The following is a 13,770-nucleotide window of genomic DNA, read 5'->3' as shown; positions in this document are numbered from 1 at the left end:
AGACAAACGGCATTAGAAACATTAAAATCCCCAGTCACGTTCATTAAATTGGATTCACAATGACTTTCAAGGACACGGATTTTTGTTGCATGGTTTGAATTATTTGGAGCTGATGGATCTGATAACTGCTATATAAAATAAAAGAATGGTAATTTATTTTCATTGTGGCAGAAGTAAAGTAGCTTATGACTGAGAGCAGGGTTACTGCTTGAAAGTGCTGTTTCAGGAACCGGCATGTGGCTTTGAATTCTGCTCTGCACAAATTAGCTGTGTGACCTTGGGCAAATCATTTAGCCTATCTATACTTGTTTCTTCGTCTGTCAAATGCAGAGTTCGTGGGGTTTTTGAGAGATTTAAGTGAATTAGAATGCGTAAAACTAAAAATACCTACCACATATTTGCAAATGCCCTGTATGTTTTAACCACTGTATTTATGTTAACAATTATTAAGATTGTTAGGAAAAGAAGGTAGTCATGATTTGTATTAACTCTAAATGGAATGGTTTATTGGAATAAGATCGGATATAAGAATTTTAAACTGCACGTCAACAGGATACTTTGCACTCCTCTGAAGGACTGGCTTAGATTTCTTAATTGTCATTTTCTAATTTTTCTCTCAGGATATATAAAATTGGTTACTGAATAAGAAAATAAAAATTCTATATTAAAAAAACATTACTGGGCATTTAAAAGGTGTTTGAAAGAAAATTATGGATGAAGGTTGACTATTGGAACAGAAATTAGGGGTAGCAGAGCTCTGAGTTCATTTTAAACATTTAATACTGTTTCAAGATTACTTAACCTCTTCATCTACCTTTCTCAGATGTGAAATAGAGATTGTACTATTATCTCACACTTCCATTGTAAGAATCATGTAAAAAGTGAGAGTAAAGATAAATGACCCTATTTATTATAATGGCCTATTTATTATAAATGGCCCTATGTAAGATGTCAGCGCCTATTTACCAAAATTGCTTTTTAGAAAACTTTTATTTGGCAGCACCAGGTCCTAGGTGCATGTGGGATCTCTTAGTTGTGGCATTGGGATCTAGTTCTCTAATCAGGGATCAAACCCAGGCCCCCTGCATTGGGAGTGTGGAGTCTTAGATGCCGGGTCACCAGAGACGTCCCCCCAATTTTGCTTTTAATATAAACATTAATTAAATAATTTTCTGATTATTTAATCAAAGATAATTTTTAAAAAATCAAAATTTAATTGATTAAATCATAGATTTGTAGATATTTGGTGGCGGACTGAGGGTGGGGAGAAGGTGGAATATGGCTCTTTTAAATTGGATGCATTTCAAATACATTGATGTTTTTGATTTGTGGGTTCTAAGCACACATTTTAACAACTCAAATGGCAGCTATCTCTATAAAATATAAAACACATAGGTTATAAAGTTGCAAAAACAGATTTCTTATTTCTGCTCTTAAAAACTGTTGTTTCCCTTTAAACACATTACCCACATAACTGTCATATTGTCAATGTAGCAGAGGGAAGCTCACACATTCTAAAAAAATCCCCAAGATTTCCACAGGATTCAGTATGGTTTACTCTGTGCCCACGGGAATGATTTAATAGGAAGTTAGGAAGTTATAGGAATAGATTCTGCTGGCGCCCAGCCATCTTGAGATGAACCATATGACCCACACGGCTCTTCCGGTCATAGCTCCCAATTACCACACGGTGGCAGCGTTTCTGAGAAGGACTTCACAGTCCGGCTGCGTCAGTGATTTGCGGCAGGATGGAACGTTCATGCATTTAATGACTGAGCCATAAAACAACCGTGAGGCCCTCCATTTCTTGGAATGTCAGGTGAGGATATATTTCCCAACAATGACCCGTCACACATTAACAGGGGACACAGAGGCCAAGAGAAGAAAAACATTCTTTTCTGCTGTGTTGTCTTCGGCAACCCCAGGTGTACCCTGTGGACTCCTTCCCTGTTTTTCACCCTCGCTCAAGAGGTTACTGATCGCAAGGCTCACTCAGAGTAAAGGCTTGTGAATTCATGGTTAAGGAACACGTCTGGCATGTTCAGAGAGGATAAAATGGTTTGTGGTAGAGACGGTTCTGCAAAGTATGAGATGTATAGTGCGTCATTCTAACTGTTTTGAATAATTTTACTTATTTATTTTGTTTTTGGCCGAGGTGGGTCTTGGTTGCTGCTGGGCTTTTCTCTGGTTGTAGTGCCTGGGCTTCACATCGCAGTGGCGTCTCTTGTTGCCGAGCGCGGGCTCCAGAGTTCTCAGGCTTCAGTAGTTGTAGCTCCCCCGGCTGTAGAACACAGGCTCAATCAATAGAGGTGGCGCAGAGGATTCGTTGGACCTGCGTCTCTTAGATTGGCAGGCGGGTTCTTGACCACTGAGACACTGAGGGAGCCCCATTCTGATTTTTGAAGAGACTCCTGCTTCCAGCTTTTCATAATCAGACATGCTGCTGACACTTAATTTTTTTTTTTTCGGAGTAAGATTTTCCAGCTGTCAGAATTAGCATGTTAAATGACTTGAATCAGAGAGGCTTGATCTGTAACATTTCCACACTATTTCCATTCTTGAATTAGTTTAATCCTTGGTTGTTATAATCAAAAGGTCAACATGATCAAATTCCTTGTAAATCTTGTATCCAGAAAGGGAATAAGTTTAGTGATAAACTGAAATGAAGAGTGAGTTGTGATCATAAAATATAAACCGTGTAAGAGGATGTATGGAGGCATAAAAAACATTATGTTTTTTCCCCCACAAATTACGTGAAAATTTTCATATAAGAAAATTTGTGTCCACCTGTTTTGGTGGACTTTATTATATTGACTTCTAGTTTATTTGGATATTTGTAATTATATTTTACTAAGTATAATCAACAATTTTGACTTTTTCAGCTCTGTAAATATTTTTTCCCTTGAGTAAAGCTTCAGATAAAACGCTGATCTTGTGCCATTGCTATCTGTCGTTGAAAAGTTGGGAATTATATTTAATTGGAAGCCTACTATTCAATCATTTACTCATATGTTGTCTAGGGAAGAAGGGAATTATTTATTAGAGGGAGGGAAACAGGGTTGATGATAAGGGTTTTTTAAAATTTATTTTTAATTGAAGGAGAATTGCTTTATGATATTTTGTTGGCTTCTGCCATACAACATGAATGAGCCATAAGTATGCATATATCCCCTCCCTCTTGAACCTTCCCCCTCCCCCATCCTACCCCTCTAGGTTGTCACAGAGCACCGGGTAGAAGAATAGCAACTTCCCATTAACTATCTGCTTTACATATGGTAGTGTATGTGTTTCAAGGCTGCCGTCTCAATGTGTCCCACTCTCTTCTTCCCCCACTGTGTCCACAAGTCTGTTCTCTATGTCTGGATCTTTCCTATCCTGCAAATAGGTTCATCAGTACTATTTTTCTAGACTCTATATGTATACGCTAGTATATGATATTTGTGTTTCTCTTTCTGACTTACTTTACTCTGTATAACAGGCAGTAGGTTCATCCACCTCACTATAACTGACTCAGAAGGGAACTCTCTGGCGTTGTTGGTGGGAATGTAAATTGACATAGCCACTATGGAGAGCAGTATGGCTAGTACTTAAAAACTAGGAATAGTGCTCGCTTCGGCAGCACATACACTAAAATTGGAACGATACAGAGAAGATTAGCATGGCCCCTGCGCAAGGATGACACGCAAATTCGTGAAGCATTCCATATTTAAAAAAATAAAATAAAAACTAGGAATAAAGCTACCATATGACCCAGCAATCCCATTACTGGACATACACCCTGAGAAAACTATAATTGAAAAAGACACATGTACTCCAATGTTCATTGCTGCGCTGTATACAACAGCCAAGACATGGAAGCAACCTAGATGTCCACCAACAGATGAATGGATAAAGAAGTTGTGGTACATACATACAATGGAATATTACTCAGCCATAAAAAGGAACTCGTTTGAAGTTTTTTTGAAAGTTCAGACATGAAATTAGAATATTTCAGAAATACAAAAAAAAATCCCCCAAACTTTGTATCCTATTGCTCAATAAATTAGCCAACAAAACTCAGCTCCTTAAAAAATAGTCTATCAATAAATAGTAGTGTCACTTAAAAAAGTTTCATTTTAGACCCATAGAATTGTTATAGAGTAAATAAATATTCAATAAATTGTTAATGAGTAAGCAATCAACTCTCCATCCATAGCACCTAATTCTGAACATATAATTCTTGTTTATCAAAACAATGCATGGGTGCTATGCTTGAGTCCATATGGATCTTATTCATGTTTGCATCTGCATTTTCCTGCTAGGACTCAGTAAATGGGCAACAGTGAATGAAGGAACACTAATAATGCTTACACCTATGGGGGCTGCAACTAACTTAATTTTACTGTTAGCTCCAGAGAGCTGCACAACTGCTGGGTCCTCAGAACAACTTATATATACATTTAAAAATGCTATTGCAGACTTTGAAGAGCCAGCCCCCTCTTTCATTCTCTAAGAGGTTCTTGCCAAGCTCTTTAACTTGTCCGGATCTCAGGTTTCTTGATAAAGTTAATTGAGATGATTTTTAATATCAGTTTCAGCTCTAAGAGTTTGCAATTTTGTTTTTTTATAGTCCCATGAGTAATAAAATATTGCCAAAGCAATAGAAAAAACAAACAGTTTTTCAAAATAGAGATGGTGTCAAGATTGTAAGAGAAGTTCAGGTTAAAAACCAGAAAAAGAAGATTTTTTAAAAATTTATTCTAAATTGGAGTATAATTGCTTTGCAATGCTGTGTTGGTTTCTGCCATATAACAATGTGAATCAGCCGTAAGTATACATATATTGCTTCCCTCTTGAGCCTCCCTCCTACCCTGCCCCTCATCCCCCTCTCTAGGTTGTCACAGAGCACTGGGCTAGCTCCCTGTGTTATTCAGCAAACCTCTCACTAGCTATTTGTTTTACCCACTGTAGTGTGTATGTATCAATGCTGCTCTCTCAATTCATCCCACTCTTTCCTTCCTCTGCTGTGTCCACACGTCTGTTCTCTATGTCTGCATCTCTATTCCTGCCCTGCAAATAGGTCCATCAGTAAAAAGGGAAGACTTAAACACAAAGAATCCCTGATGTGAAAAGTTGAAGAGTCTTCAAGGTGTTTTTTAGTAAACTATCATGTATTTTTTGCTATATTTTAAATCATGGATAAAAATTTATATAATAATTTTATAATATTAATAAAAGTAAAACCTTTAATTTTTAAAGAGTAGAGAAATAACTCCTAACATATGACTCTCATGAGTCAATCTTTGATGGTCTGAGAATTTTATATTCTTACCTCCCCCAAAATGAGTTTTCTAGAGGCATTTTTCTCAATATGGGTCATGTGAATTTCTTTCAGATTCTTTTACACCAAGAATAGGAGATCAAGGACAAAGTAACTGAAAAGGTTGTCTTGTTTCTTTCCTGGAAGATGCCCTCTGTGGTTTTAGGAGGCAATTTCATTGCCAAACAGATCAGGAACATCAGGCTTCTGCATAATCTGGTGATGTTTTTAGATTTTCCTTTCCCACACTCATATCCTCTTTATTTTCAAGCATCTGTGGATAAGAATGGTTTAGAAACCTATTAATTTCACTTTGTACGTGATGAAATTATTCAAGAATCAAAGTTTGTGACCTATTCCTCTCCTCTTTTCACCCATTTCATGCTTAGCAAATTTCTGCTTGTTTTTACTGTGAGAAATACTTCCCTGTAATTTATCTTTTCTATAGTAACAAAGAGTAATCCCAGAGTTTCTGCCTTTGTTCATTAAAAGGAGAGCTATTCAAAATAATAAGAAAGGGAATTATATAGGTTTTTGTGGAACACCTATAATGTACTAGATTTGAAAGTATATATTATGTCTAATATGCTTAACAATCTATGAATTCAGTGTTATGACCTTAATTTTTCAGTTAATTATAATAGAAGACATCTGCTGTGCAGTCACTTCTATATACATGATTATATTCACTCTTTACAAAAACTTTGAATGTAATATGTTTAGGGTTAAGTAAAGGCCCAGAGGAGTGAGTGGTTAGTTCTACAATTTTGGGTAGGAAGACTTCTAGAAGACTCTGGAATACAATACGGAGGAGGAATTGATGTTTACCATCTTTTTATTAAAAAAAAACAAACTATGGTTGATTTACAATGTTGTATTAATTTCTGTTGTACTGCAAAGTGATTCAGTTATGCATACATTTATGCATTCTTTTTTAAAAATTCTTTTTCATTATGGCTTGTGACAGGATATTGAGTATTATTCCCTGTGCTATACAGTAGGACCCTGTTTATCCATTCTCTGTGTAATGGTTTTTATCTGCTAACCCCAAACTCCCAATCGCCCCTTCCTCCCTCTCCCTTGGCAACAACAAGCCTGTTCTCTGTGAGTCTGTTTCTGTTTCATGGGTAGGTTCATTTGTGTCATATTTTATATTCTACATGTAAGTGATATCATATGGTATTTGTCTTTCTCTTTCTAATTTACTTAGTGTGATAATCTCTAAGTCCATCCATGTTGCTTCAAATGGCATTATTCATTTTTTTATGGCTGGGTAGTATTCCATTGTATATATGTACCACATCTTTATCCACTCATCTACAGATGGACATTTAGGTTGCTTCCATGTTTTGGCTATTGTGAATAGTGTTGCTGTGAACGTAGGTATATATGTATCTTTTTGAATTGTAGTTTTGAGAGACTAACTTCTAAGATGTGAATCAAAATTATAAGCATTCAACTTTGACCAATCTTCATTGAAAAAAAAAAACAAATAAGCATACAGCAGAAGCTGTAAGTTACAATGATATTGATGAGAAATCCTTTAGAGGGTAAATAACATTTTTGTTAATAGGTTCAAATCTAATAAAAATGTAAAGCTTTATTTTTCCACATATGCTATGCAGCTAAATCATGGTATAGTCATGAGCCACACAATGTGATAGAAGGTTAGTATGTCTCTCGTAATCTCGTACTGTTGTGAGTCAGCAGTTCAATGATTACTGATTGTGGGTTAATATCATTGCATGTGTGTGTGCTAAGTTGCTTCAGTTGTGTCTGACTCTTTTTGACTTTTGGACTGTAGCCTGCCAGGCTCCTCTGTCCATGGGATTCTCCAGGCAAGAATACTGGAGTGGGCTGCCATGCAACCCACTTCTCCAGGGGATCTTTCTGACCCAGGGATTGAACCCACATCTTTTTTGTCTCCTGTGTTGACAGGCGGGTACTTTACCACCAGTGCCACTTGGGAAGCCCATACTTAATATGATGACCTTAAATATTAGTTTTTTTTCATTAGCTAAATTTTGAGTGAATCACTCATCATATTTTGACAGGGACCAAAAATCTAGACAGGCATATTTCATAGTTAGCCTTATGTCTTACTACATTTAGTACTTTTATACTCAACATTCAAAAAACTAAGATCATGGCATCCAGTCCCATCACTTTATGGCAGTCCCATCACTTTATGGCAAACAGATGGGGAAACAATGGAAACAGTGACAGAATTTATTTTCTTGGGCTCCAAAATCTGCAGATGGTGACTGCAGCCATGAAATTAAAAGATGCTTGCTCCTTGGAAGAAAAGCTGTTACAAATCTATACAGCATATTAAAAAGCAGAGACATTACTTTACTGACAAAGTCCATATTGTCAAAGTGATGATTTTTCTAATAGTCATGTATGGATGTGAGAGTTGGACCATAGAGAAAGCTGAGTGCTGAGGAATTGATGCTCTAGAACTGTGGTGTTGGAGAAGACTCTTGAGAGTCCCTTGGACAGCAAGGAGATCAAACCAGTCAATCCTAAAGGAAATCAGTCCTGAATATGCATTGGAAGGACTGATACTGAAGCTGAAACTGTAATAAATTGGCCACCTGATGCGAAGAACTGACTAATTCTAAAAGACCCTAATACTGGGAAAGATTGAAGGCAGGAGGAGAAAGGCAGGAGGATGAGATGGTTGGATGGCATCACTGACTGACTGGACATAAGTTTGAGCAAGCTCTGGGACTTGGTGATGGACAGGGAAGCCTGGTATGCTGCGGTCCATGAGGTCGCAAAGAGTCGGATATGACTGAGCAACCGAACTGAACTGTTACCTGAGGAGAGCAAGGCAACCCACTCCACTATTTTTGCCTGGAGAATCCTCATGGACAGAGGAACCTGGCAGGCTACAGTTGCAGAGTCCAACATGACTGAATGACTAAGCACTTATATACCTACCATAATGTTGTGGTAAGTAACTGCTGGCTTTACACTGAAGATTCATAATCTTCAAGTAGTTGCTGGGAAGCAGCTGCCCAGCTGAAACTACACTTCCCAGCCTTCCTTGCAGCTGGGTGTGGCTGAGTGACTAGCTGTTGCCAGTGGAATGGGAAATAAAGTTGTATGTTTCACATTCAAGCTCAAGTGCCTCAAAACTAAGTATGTCTCCTCCATAGTCTTCTTCACCATTTGGCTGAATGGAAAGAACTCTGAAACATTTTTGGAGGGCAGAAATCCAAGGAGGAGATAGCTTGAACTGTCGGTTGACTAGGGACCCTGGTATTGGATACTGTATGAAGGAGAAACTTGTTTCTGTTACCATATACCCCAGTTATCTGTTACAGTAACAGGTGTAACATTAATTAATGCAACTCTGTACACATCATAATTCTCAATCCATAGTTTTTGAATGTTAGCATCTGTGTGCCAGATCATTAGACACATGAGTTTGGATTTAAACTGTGGTACCATAACTCACATGTACATATTACACATATATGATTTCTATTTTATAATTTCTATTTATTTAAATTTCTATTCATTTTTGATTCCCCATTTCTAAAACACTGAATTAGTCCTTGTGAAATTCTCATCTATTAAAATTGGAGTTAATTACTTTATACATTAAGTACATCAGTTCTAAAAGGAGATGATGTATAGTATCAGTAGATATTTTAAGTGATTAAGTTAACAGGTTTCTCTTGATTGTCTATTTTTGTTTTTCCCACTTTTAACAGAAGAGGATTAGCCTTGGTACAGGTTTTAGTGAATAGAGTCTGATGTTGGAAACCAGGGAACCTGAGGTCTTTGTTGACTATACTGCAAGCTCTATTAAATATTCAGTTAGTTTGCCTGTGAAAAGAGAGAGGCTACAGTTATCGCCCAATAAATAATAAATTGATATTGGAACTTCTGACTATTCACACAGTATCATTTGCTTTTATTTCTTAATTAGATGACTAATTAGTGTCGTTTGGGTACCTTTTGCTTTTGGGCCTTGTGTTCATCAAGGGGTGGGTGGGCAAGTAGGGATGAAATTAAAATCAACTTACCTAGTTATATTTGAGGACTTGAAGTCATATCCTCTGAAGGTTTTGGATGACTTCTCTTCCCTGCTAGGAATGTATTTATAGATTGATTTTAGTTTTAGTTGCCTTTTACCAGATTAAATATTGTGTAAGTGGTAAGTTCGAGGAAACTTGAAGAGTTTTAAAACATTTTACCATGGTTCCCACTGTAGAGATGACCATAATTAGAGGAAACGGTAGATTAAGTTAGAAACTGTCTATGGTTGGGAGCTGGAGTTTTGACACTTTCCTGTATATTTCACTGATATTCCCCAAACCGTAGTGGTCTTTTGGTCTGTGGATCATAGCTTAGCCAGAGTTCTTAGTGGGGCAGTGAAAGAGGTGGCATATGGCATCTCAGCAGAGCTGGTACACCCACTCGTCTAGGTTGGGAGGAAGTGGAGGTTGGGGTCAGGAGAGCAGCCTTTTCCCGCTTTTAGACAGTGCCAGAATGTCTCAGGCTGGGGTTTCACTTTATTTTTGTTTATGTGGAGTTGGTTCAGACACAAGTGAAATTGTGGTGTCTTAACCTCTAGTAAGATTTCAGACTTATATCTTGCTTCATCAAGCTTGGTCACTTAAGGATCTAGTTTGTATTTTAGAGGTGATAGTATTCTGAATTTAGAAAGATGAAAGAGACACACTTTGATTTAAACCTCATAATCTTTGAATGCTTGGGGATGTAAATTAATGAAAGCATTTAACTTCTTTTTAAGGAAAAAGACAAGAATCATATACACAGGAAGTCTATTTTCCTAAAATATATTTTACTTTCATAGTATTTTCATTAAATTGGGCAACTGACTTATTTCTGGTGGTCCTATCTTCTCTCCTGAGTGTTAACCACATGAGCAAGAGAACTAGGATTGGGAAATAAATTCAATTAAATTTTATTCCACTGTACCAGCTATGTGTGAACATAAAGCTGTCTGTGTGTAGCTCTTTCATAGGAAGGATTGGAGTCTTTTTCCTTTTTAAACAAAAAATCCATGAAACATAAAAATATATAATAAATATTTGAGAGATCTTGGGAAAATGCTATGAAATGAATAAAAATTATACATATTTGAGTAAATTTAGCAGAAAAATAGAAAATGAGAAAATGTCATTATATATTTGGGCTTATAAATATTAATTTTAGTTGCCTTGAAGCAACATAATTTAGTACCAAATGCTTAAAAACACTAATCTAGTCAATAGAATTTTAAAATGTGGATTGTATATACTGTTCAGCTAATAAAAAATTTTATTTGAAAAAAAATAGGTAGAAGGAATCCCAAAAGATAAAGAGGAGACCTCTATTAAAGATAGCATTTCCCAATCTAACACTATTGTTATAGTCCTAGAATCTCCCAAGTACCTGGAAGAGAAATGGTAACAGGGCAGGGCATTGAGAGAAGGAAGGGTAGTTCTTTCCTTGTGGCTCTCTTCTAGTTCTAAGACTGCTTAGATTCTAGATGGGCAGAAAATCACTAAAAATGGAGATCAGAGCACCAGTCTCAGTTCAAGTAAAAAGGTATCTTCTGTGGTACACACACACACACACACACACACACACACACAATAGAGTACTACTCAGCCATGAAGAAGAGTGGAAGAATGCCATTTGCAGCAATAAGGATGGACCTAGTACCACTTATATGTAGAATCTAAAAAATCATACAAATGAACTTATTTACAAAACAGAAATAGAGTCACAGACAGAAAAAAATTTATGGTTACCAAAGGGAAAAAGGGAGGGGGATAAATTAGGAATTTGAGATTAACAGATGCACATTACCATATACAAAATGGATAAACAACAACGATCTACTGAACAGCACAATCGTGTCCGACTCTTTGCGACCCCGTGGACTGTAGCCTACCAGGCTCCTCCATTCATGGGATTCTCCAGGCAAGAATACTGGAGTGGGTTGCCATTTCCTTCTCCAGGGGATCTTCCCGACCCAGGGATCAAACCCGGGTCTCCCGCATTGCAGGCAGATTTGCTTTAACCTCTGAGCCACCAGGGAAGCCCACTGAACAGCACAGGCAACTATATTCAGTATCTTATAATAATCTATGAAGGGAAAAAAATCTGAAAAGGAATATATACATATTACTGAATCACTTTGCTGTGAACCAGAAACTAACACAACATTGTAAATCAACTATACTTCAATAAAAAATAAAACAAAGAAAGGTATCTCCAAATATAGTCAAATCAGTGTATTGAGAAAGCATCATGGGAATTGGCATGAGCTGGGGGACTTCTTCTTGGTATCTGTTTGTTTGTTTTTTTTCCCATTTATTTTTATTAGTTGGAGGCTAATTACTTTACAATATTGTAGTGGTTTTTGCCATACATTGACATGAATCAGCCATGGATTTACATGTATTCCCCATCCCGATCCCCCCTCCCACCCTTGGTATCTGTTTTAACCAGGTGCCAAATTGAAAGACTTCCAACTGTATTTACCTTTTGTTTTACCTTTCTAGATATCTCTCAGCAAGCTCTTGGGCCAAATCCACTACTTATTTTTGTAAATAAAGTCTTATTGGAACATGGCCACGCCCATTTATTTATGTAGTGTCTATGGCTGCTTTTGGAGAAGGAAATGGCAACCCACTCTAGTGTTCTTGCCTGGAGAATTCCATGGACAGAGGAGCCTGGTGGGTTACAGTCCATGGGGTCACAAGGAGTCCGACACGACTGAGCGACTTCACTTTCACTTTTCATGGCTGCTTTAGAGCTAGAGAGTAGTGTTGAGTAGTTGGAATAGAGACCATCTGGCCTGCAAAGCTTAAAATATTTAATACCATCTGTCCCTTTAAGGGCTCAGTCCTGTTCCAGAGGAAAGATCTTTCTTTTTAAATCTATTCTTTAACTCAAGTATGTGAGTCAGTCTCTCACCCTAGTTCCAGCACTGTCATTTCTAGCTACTTCAAGCCAGTTTTGAGTTGTGAACAGTATTCCATGTGTGGTGTCTGATATAGGGACCTGGCTTTGAATCATGCAATACAACGCTTTCTATTTTGTTTTCTCTCATCCTCATAATGTCCTGCTTTACAGTGAACACAGGACACTGAATCAACTGTATTAAAGATAAGCCTTTAATGATCCTTAGAACTCTTTCTGATTATAAGCAATTGTTCATTTGATACAATCTGGTAAATGTCCTTGGAATTTCTGTTGTGTGTAAATAGCCCTTCTTCCATGTGCTCATCTGATACCTGTCACTTTTTCTGCCTTGTCTATATGATCCCTTGTGAGATAATTGTACAATGACACCTGTTGTTCCTACTCTCCAGCAACTCAAAATCTTAGTATCTCTTGTAAATCTGGGAATTTTAGTATGAATAATTTTAATACCTTTATTTATTGTCTTGTAAGCATTTAAAGTGCTTTCACATTGATGATGTGAACTGATCTTGTAATGGTGTTTGTGGGAAAGGGATCTGATTGGCTAGAGACAAGGATGCAAAGGAGACTTAAATTTTCACAGACCTAACTTGGATAGCTTTTAAATTTTGTATTGTATGTGTATTAGTTACCTATTACTGGATAGCAATATAACCACAAATTTAGAAGCTTAAAATAACACACATTTATTACCTCATAGTTTCTGTAGGTCAAGAAACTAGGCATGGCTTCCTCACAAGCTGTAAGTGAAGTGTTGGCTGAGGCGAGTCTCATTGGAAGACTTGATTGTGAAAAGATCTGCTTCCAGGCTTACATGATTATTGGCAGTATTCAGCTCCTTGAGGACTTTTGGATTGAGAGCCTCAGTTCATAGTTGTTTGTTGGCTGGAGGCCTCTGTTCCTCTCCAACATGACAACTTTCTTCATCAAAGCATGCAAGCTAAGAAAGCAATAGAAGGAGTCTGATAGCAACACAGAAGTCAAAATTTTACATCGTATACTTCTGTGGGACATCTTTGCCTGTTTCTGCTAAAACAAGTCATTAGACCATCCCACATTCAAGGGTAGGGAATAACTTGAGGGCATGAATACCAGGAGTTGGGGATCCTAGAGAGATCATTTTAGAGTCTGCTTGTCACACCTGTGTGTATTATCTATTTACTGAAATGATATAAATAATTTTAGGCATTTAAGACAAATGAAAATGAAGTCTCAGAATAATGTGTGAAATGTTTTTATTTTTTTAAATAAAAAATGACATGTGCATAAATACATGTATGTCTATAAATGCACACAAAATGTTGAGAATGATACAGATCAATGATTTGTCTTTGTTCAAGGTGCAATAACAATACTGTAGACGGGGTGGCATATAAACAGCAAAGGTTTATTTCTTACAGTTCTGGAGGCTGAAAAGTCCTAGAGAAGACACTGGCAGATTAGATGTATGGTGAGAGCCCACTTCCTTGTTCATAGATGGCCACCTTTTTGCTGTGTCTTCTTATGGCAGAATT

At 37.1% G+C, this 13,770-nt stretch overlaps 1 non-coding gene across 1 annotated transcript; it reads left to right on the top strand.

Annotated features, from left to right (window-relative positions):
- Positions 1-3,603: 3,603 nt before the first annotated feature.
- LOC122422445 lies at positions 3,604-3,710 on the top strand. The gene has a single exon (XR_006263841.1). It is a non-coding gene; the product is annotated as a U6 spliceosomal RNA (small nuclear RNA).
- Positions 3,711-13,770: the final 10,060 nt, after the last annotated feature.

This window comes from Cervus canadensis, chromosome 19 (assembly GCF_019320065.1).
Source record: "Cervus canadensis isolate Bull #8, Minnesota chromosome 19, ASM1932006v1, whole genome shotgun sequence".
Lineage (NCBI taxonomy): Eukaryota > Metazoa > Chordata > Mammalia > Artiodactyla > Cervidae > Cervus > Cervus canadensis.
This window is presented reverse-complemented; position numbering and strand designations above follow the sequence as displayed.